Genomic DNA, 8,660 nt, shown 5'->3' with positions numbered 1-8,660 from the left:
TCCCCACTCCCCTCTCACACAAGCACGGCAAGGAAAGTCGGAATTAACTTTTAAATTAGACCTTGTAAATCTGATTTGAGTAAAGCACAGTAAAGCAGCTGGATTGCTGCTAAATCTTACCTCGCAGACCCCAGAACTTGTATAACAAGAGGGTTATAGAGGCATGTTATGAAAGCTAGAATGCATAAAGGGTGGTATTTTCTGCAACAAACTTCAAAGACATGTTTTGGGGACCTCAGAGACCTATATTAACTTGTGTGAAAAGGAGCATAATAGGTCCCCTTTAAGTGATATACTGGAATTGATATCACATTAAATTAACATGTTACAATATAAACAAACTCTATAAGTCAGCCTTGGTTGTTTGAGATGGACACCCAAAGCTTGCAGTTTGTCTTTGCTGGTCAATGACGCTTTTGTAGGAATTGATTAAGATATGAGAGCAATTTATGAAAATCAATCAGCAACATTATTTATCAATGTGTTGGTGAAATTTCACATCAGGGAAAATATTTAGATAAATTTTGCATCCATCATTGACCAGCTGACGTAGAAAAGGGATTGAGAGTTTGACTGGAAATTGTGTAATTTGTATATCAGTGAAGTTCTAATAGACACTACTATACTCCTAACTATAATCCACTGGGATTTTAGTTTTTCCTTCCTGCTTACGGTGATGCAGCAGCTTTTTTACTGAAGTATCTACAGATTGACAACTTAGCCTAAACCTGCCCACAGCCCTCTTGGCAACTCTAAGATAATTAGCCGATCTCTTTTGACCTTTGAGTGGGGGACTATAGATAGCACAACACTATGACCTACACACACACAAACAGTCTCACACAGACAGATGTGTGTGTGTCAGTGAAGGGCACAAGGCTGATGGTTTTCCATTCCATCGGTGTTTTAATTCTGAACTAGATTGGAGAGTAGATAACGTGCTGTTATCGGTGGAGGAGAAATGACAGAGTGACAGAGAAAGACAAGTGGGGCTATGGGGAAAGGTTTAGAAAATAGGTAGAGAAAAGGGCAACTTGAGAGAAAGTTCAAAAAGTAATCATACTAAGTCATATTAATCATACTCAAATGTTTATTACACCTTTTTGACAGTATTATAGAGACAGAGCACTTTGGCTTTTACTGGGGAAATATGCAATACTAAAAATAAGTACTAACCAAGTAAATATGGTGTCACTAAAACTGGCCAATCACCCCGTCGTTGTGTACAGTACAATTAACAGGAACTCAATGGGGCTTCATTTTCTACCGCCTAGTGCATTGATCTATCTTTTAAAGCACCACATGTAACGGTGAAGTATCTGGTGAAAAAGCGAGGCTTACCTACAATTTTAGAAATTTTTATTTAATTGTAAGTCTTATAGCTCTTTTGACTACATGTGCATTAAGGAGACTAGAAATAGGAAGCTGCGCCACGCCACCCCACTAATATTGCTCTCTGCCAATATAAAGTTTCACATGCTGGACTTTCATTCAATGCACCGGCAGCGAAGGGATAATGCTCAAATCAAAATCAACTGCCGACCAATTAAGAAAAACGAACTGAGCATCGAGAGGCTCACGGCATGATACAGTGGACACGGAGAGGAGTAGAGGTAGAGGCGAGGACGGCGTGTCAGCGATGGACGATCAGTGGATCTCAGTAGATTAGTAAGAGCAGAGGTTGTGCTCTGTGATGGCCACACACACAGAAAATGCTGTAGCAATTTTGGCCTCGCCAAAATTATGAGTTTCAATACTTTTTTTTTTTTATGTAGAATCGTGGACTCTTATTATTGGAGCTGAAACAAAGGAGTGCAAAAAATATTGAACAAGACAGTTGACTTTGCCAAGCACAGTCAAAAAAACATTTGTCTGCACACAACGCATAGCAATGGAGTAGAGGGCGAGGGAATTTACGGTCTTATGAGGATACGGGAGAGGCTTGTGAGCCACAGTGATCAACATAACATCATTTGACATCATATGGTCAAAAACAAAAGACCATTCATGAAATGAAAAACAATTGCAACACAGGAGTAGGAGACGAGTGTGATTGGCTGTTAATGTATGAGCATTCTTACTGAGACGGTATAGAGAAAGAAGACAGGTAACAAGAGCAATGGTACAGGGATGGGGGCATGAAAGAGTGAGGACAAAATGAAATGAGAGAGGGGAAATGCAGTGTTAATGAATACAGAATTTATTCAAGAAGCCAATTGTCTCTTAATTAATGCTCTAATTACACTTCCTTCCTCTTGCTGCCCCCTCACCCCGGCATGCATACGTGCATGAATTTTAACACAGTGCAGGTAAGCTGGTGACCTTGCGATAGCTTTTGTGTTTAGTAAAGTCTTGCCTGAACACATATACGCACAAACTTAAATAGACCACAGGAAAGATAAGCACAAGTCCAGAACACTTAAAACACACCAACTCGTGCAGCCCTGTCCCATTACCATCCATTTTACAGGTGTGGTTCTCTGCTTGACAGTTGGATATTACCCATCAGGCCTCACATTAAATATATTCAGTGGTCCTGCTGCCATCATGGCAAACCGGAATTAATGACTCGCGACAGGCCAGCGGCAAGAGCCGGACCAAGAGAGAGGAACGGAAGAACAGAGGAAGTGACCAGAGTATCAACATGACCACGTCCACAGTGCAGGCTAAAGTGGCCCTAGTCCCAATTTTTTTGCTCTTATGACTCAGATCAGATTTTTTTTTCATAACCATGTGAACAGCACAACTTACATGGAATCTGTTGTTTTTGATTAGGAATTGGGCCACTTTCGTATGTGGTCCATAATCTGAGATTTTTCCGAAGTCAAACCGTAATTCATGCAAGTTTTATGTCAATCTAGAGCAGTGGTTCCTAACGTTTTTATCTTGGACCAGACTACAGTGCACAAAATGTTCATGGACTGGGGTAAGAGACTGACCGTTCATGGGTGGACAGGATTGACTCTCTCTCTCTCCATTAAGCAAGGAGGAAAATAAGTAAATCTACAACAGAGTACTAGGGCCATGCAAAAAGTACTAAGCGAGGCGCACTGTGGCCACCCGCCACTGTTAGGCAGTGTATAGTGCGGAACAGCAATGAATGAATGATGGGCAATCTACAATAGCGTGCCCTCTGAGGGAGCGATTGGGGTGCAATTTGTGCATTTTTATTTTCGATGACTTTCACTGTACTAAATTTGTTTGTTGCACGGAAGAGGGGTTGGAGGGGAGTGACAGTAATTTAACGCGAGACTAACTTTTTTTTTTTTTACAAGAGGTTAACATGAGTTATGCGTAAGAGGCAGTGGGAGACAAAAGCAATGGAAGAGAAAGACGTGTGAAGGGGGCACAGGTAAAGGGGTCAAAATTTGAGACACGGGATGAAGGAAAGAGCAATCTTCTGGTTTGACCCCTGCAGCAGACGGTCACTCGCGCACACACAGCTCACACCATGGCCTTGTAATTTAACGGCCTGCTACACCTCGGCAATAATTGACGGACATCAGCTATAGCAGACCCAGCACTGGGAGGCTTCGGCAAAGCCTTAATATTGTGCGATGTGTTTCAGGGTGATGGGGTTCTTAGAACTCATGTAATGTGTTAAACATCATAATAGAATTACACAAACTAAGAGTGGCCTACACTTAAGTGACTGTTTAGCAGGAGAATTTGCACAAGTAACTGTCTAAATGACAGGGAAATTGGTACTCCACAGGTTGATTCCCTGCACTTCTCTCAAGTACTCAAGCAATATATTCCACCTGGTAAAGGAAAACAGCGAACAGAGCATACATTGAATGGCTGCTCATTATTAAAATAAAAAAAAAAACACAGAACATGCATTGAAATTGAGGAGCATGGTTTGAGAATTTAAATTTGAAGTGTCGAGGGTGCAAAAAAAATTAACACAAGCTGACACAATTTGATTGGTGTAGCAGATTATTTGTTTCGATACACACAAACAGCTGGCTTAGCAATTCTTCCTTTACTTTGGGGGGAAAAAAAAAAACCCAACTCCTTAAGCACTGTCCAAATGTATTGTTTAATAAAAATGCAGCACGGTTCTATGTACTCTGGTGACATCATGTGGAGGCCATAAATATTGCAAAAACGTCAAACCTACACAAGGATATTTACCTACTTTAAATTGGGAGGCACTTTGACTGCTGCAAGTCAGGGAGAGTATAACTACACTTCAAAACCATATTTAGGAGGGATTAATGTGAATTCCTCCTATTTCTGTCCCTTCATTATAAAAAACAGTGGGACAGAATCTGCAGGTCACAGCAATTAGAAGTCCAGTGACTTGTGTATCATACAAAAAAATATAAACTGCATCTTCAGAATCTCACTTATTGAATTTTGTAAGTGCATGCACTCACCAAGTATGCAAAGGTAGGTAAGTACTTAAATTACTTTATCAAGTCTCAGGTTGTTGTGAGGCTGCAGAGAAAATTTATATTCATTCAAAAATATAGCACATCACAGTAACAGCAGCAGTCTCTATATCACGTCCATCTCGAATTTCTTTCCTCCAGAGCAAGTGAATGCATCCTGTCAAACATTGAGGGAAAGAAAAAAACAATATATCACCATCAGACAGGTAAACAACTAATATAAAACATTCCTACAATTAAAAGTGCATGTTTCAGGACTTAAGTCAGATTCTAGGAGATTGCTTCTACTGAATCTGTGCCAAAGTCCCGAGGATGCTCTCCCAACACAATGAGTCCACAGCAGAGTAGAAGTCTCTGCCATGGCAGTACAGGCTGGGCGCGCGCACACACACACACAGTTCAGAGTGATTCTGGGCCGATTTTCCGCTCACTGATAGGTTTTTGAAGACGCCGAGCAAAGCCCCAGACTGGAGGAAAATCACAGCACGCATGAGCGACGATGAGTGTGTGGTGTGAACTGCTCGACACGATCTGACTGCTTGCCGATGCCGGCAAGATATCAAACATGTTCAATATCTTGTAATGAGTGAGGCAATGCGCTACAGCCAATGAGAGCAGACATGGCATGACTAGGGGAGGGGAGGAGTCGAGACAGACGGGAGCACCGCAGAGCAGCCAGAAACGCAACATACCCATTTTACTTTTGTCATTTAGGTTTTTGATATGGTCATTTAATTTCTACTTTTTTTTACAGTGATAAATTATTTTATAAAAAAAAAAAATAATAATCCTGTTCCTCACATGGTATCGCATCATTTCCGGTGTCAATTCTCACATGTTTGGGACAAAATGTAGTTTGGAGACCCGACAGATCGGTCGGGATTCCTCCTGGTAAAAGATCTTGTAATCTGTGATCCCCTGTTGCCGATCAGTCATGTAGTGTGAAACCACAACACTGCAAGATTCCCGATCACAAGAAAAGTTGTTTAGTGTGAACAGTACAGTGTGCCCATGGCATTAATGGGGAACCCTCCATGGTGTTTAGTTAGCATTAAAAAGCCCTGAACTTTTGCTGACTTCAGATTATTCACAATACACTAGGCCTCCCCTCACTATATTGAGACATGGATATCAACAGTCAATGTCAGTCAATGTCCAAAACAACCTACTGCCTTAAAACCTCCTGTATTATTAAAAAAAAAAGCAGAATAATCTATGCTGATGGATGAAATGCATTATGTTCTTAAATCTGACCTTATTTACACCTGGCATTAAAATGAGTGTAGGGTGATGCGATCACAAGTGGACAGCTCCAAGTACAGGTGTGAATGAAACACACCCAAGACGTTTTAAGATCTCATCGTTCAGACCACATTCAGGGGTGGTCTGGGCTGCGATATGGCCTCATTCTTTCAGCAGTGTGTTCACATATGTGTCCTGGGCCACATTGAAGGACTTCCTACTCAACTGACATCCAAGTTAGCGCATATTCATTCGTGCGCCAGCGTAGTCATTGGAGCATGAAGCAAGAGTGGTTAAAGTTAAAGTGTTATTATGTTAAAGTGGTTGCCTTTGGCAACTACTTTAACATAATGACAGCAATCTGAAAAACATGCACCTCAAAATAAACACATTTGCTGCATTAGAAAGATTTTAATATTGCTGTTGCAGTCAGAACGCTGCACGTACGTTCACTCATGTGCACAGGCAGCAGTGGACGGCAATAGAGCAAAGTTATCAGTCAGGAATGCAAACTACTCACTTTTTCGCTTCAATTTGGATGAGTTTTGTGAATCGGCCAAACCGAAACATTGTCAATTAACTAGTAGACTCATTCTGACATTACCTTAGAATTAATGATCCTGACACGGCTCCAGTTGAACGTGCTCTTACGCAACTTGTCTCCGTAGAGACTAGACGCGTTTCAGTTTCTCGTCTTTGCAGCTGAGCCCCACAGTTCGGACCTTTCCCAAACATTTTCCTCCCAAAAACCAATCTATTTTAAAAATAGATGTAAGAAATAATGTGTGTGAATACACAATATTTGTGCTTTATTTGGATTCTGCTCCATCCCTACGTAACAGCAATGTTATGCTTCCATTCCCACATACTCCCATTCACAGCCGTTCGGGCTGTAAATTATACTACTTAAAGAATGAGTAATTTATGGAACATCTTTAACTGAACATTGACACCGGGCTCCCATTCCCACATGACGCCAATTCCGCGTGTACAAGTGTGAGAAATAATATTAAGTAACAATTTGGCAGTCTCATAAAGGGGAGGGGGCTCCGATGAAAACAGTTTGAGAACCACGCTTTAAATAACTAATTTTGTCACTGCAAGAACCCCAAAGGAACTCACCGAAACACGGCAATGGCACAGTCAAGGTAGAAGTCCCAAATTCCTGGCGGGTGAGTGGGGGCAGCAGTTAGTTTGAGAAAAAAAAACCCACAGCATTGGAGGTGAGAACACTAGTTATATGCTCAGGAATAAAGGTTCACCACAGTCATTTGTCTGCATGATGTGTTAAATATCATCAAAGCATGTGGTCATTGTTAGGTTGAGCGTCACAGGTGGATCAGGAGTAATGGTGTCAAACTCACCTTCTAGGGAGGGCTAGGTCAGTGTACGACCTGGTATAACAGGTAAAAAAAAAAGGCATAATCACTTAGTTTCAGCAGTGTTTATACAATAGGCTATACGCCAAATGAGTGAATTATAACAAGTGAATTATAACAACCGCACACGAATAATCGTGCTACAACGGATCAAGCCAAAAACCCGAAAATGAGACTTTAGAAGTGTGCGACCCTTCACTAGGGCTGCCTCTGTGTTAACATTGGCAGCCCACTCTCGTCGGGCCTTGCTCTGCGTACAACTCAGCGGCTGCACCCTCCAGAACGGAACGTGCGGCGCCGAGAAAAGCTCCAGAAACTTCCTCTACCAGCGCTGTAACACTGAGCCAGACACGTACAACTGGACAGCTGACTTAGAGCTGGGCTTCGATGACAAAAAAAATAACACACACTTGGAACAAAGCACAACATATTGGCACATGGTTGAGACACGCTTACCGGAGCCTCCAGCAGACATACGCCACGTTTTCGTAAGAGAGCGAGCGGAAGTGTCGCGAGGACTTATAAGGGCGCGTTTCGCTGTGCATTGTGGGATATACCCGGAGAAAGTGGGAAGGCTCCAATAAAAAAAAAAAAGAGTGGCGCAGTGAAGACATATTTTTGTAGGCCAACCCAGTAGATAGTCTCGCCCTGGTTCCCTCGACCAAAAGCCAATGGGATTTTTCCATTGGAGTTTGGATTATCGCAGAAAATAAGCTCTGTAGCAAACAAAAGTTTATTTTACTTACACCTTTTGTTCACCAAAATAATCTTCACAAATTATCACTACCATTACACGTGCTGAGACCCGACAAATATCTGTAAAACACTAATATGTCCAATATTTCAGCATTCACTACCAAATTGTCCCGGTTGTCACCACAATTAAAAAAATATTATTATTATTATTATTATACTTGATAATGGTGCTTTCTGCACATACTCCAAGAGTATCGGTCGAGCACGGTGGAAGTGCCAACATACATTAAAATATAATATTAAGATGGCCATACATTGAAAAAAAAAGTAATAATAATTGTTCGCCATTTAGCCACTTGTTAGATACCGCCTTTTGAAGACATGTTAAGCTTCAGAATGCACGAGTGGGGTATTTACTGACCTATTTTATGTCGTAAAACAAAACGTGACATTCGCTTAAGATTGTGTTCACCACGTACCTTATTTCAGTCATATAACCAAACACCCATTCAAAACCCCATTGACTTTCAGACACAGGCACAACTCTATTCTTGGACAATCTATTCACGAAACCGTTCATATTTTTATTATAAATACGGCCATATTTACAGGGATTTTAAAAATAATAATGCTTGAAGTCTATTTTACAAGCTTCGGTCAAACCTCTCTCTCTCTGTGGCTCTCGCGGGCACCCGATCTGGGGGGGACGGCCGGATCGGGAGTGAGTGTGTCAGTGTCGGACTCCGAGGGTCCACATGGAGACCTGTATACCTTGGTTGAAATACAGGGGTTTCTAGACGCCACATTTGGAAAGTGTGTTAAAGTCACAGATCATTTCCCTGACTCGGGGAAGTTTATTAAGACGGTGGCTTTTCTCAGGAAGTCGGCCGGGTCAGGGTTGGATGATAAAAAAAGGTATTGACTAAGGAAACACATGACGGCTCTC

General features: G+C 41.6%; 1 long non-coding RNA gene across 1 annotated transcript; it reads right to left on the bottom strand.

The window, feature by feature from the left end:
- Window positions 1–4,023: 4,023 nt before the first annotated feature.
- Window positions 4,024–7,507, bottom strand: LOC307236330. The gene is made up of 4 exons (XR_013844373.1): window positions 7,475–7,507; window positions 7,004–7,033; window positions 6,762–6,804; window positions 4,024–4,554 (listed from the first exon to the last, which is right to left on the bottom strand). It is a non-coding gene; the product is annotated as an uncharacterized lncRNA (long non-coding RNA).
- Between the last annotated feature and the right edge of the window lie 1,153 nt (window positions 7,508–8,660).

The sequence above is a fragment of the Zeus faber genome (genome assembly GCF_960531495.2).
Source record: "Zeus faber genome assembly, chromosome: 10".
NCBI lineage: Eukaryota > Metazoa > Chordata > Actinopteri > Zeiformes > Zeidae > Zeus > Zeus faber.
Note: the sequence above shows the minus strand (reverse complement) of the source record. Positions and strands in the feature narration are given on the sequence as shown.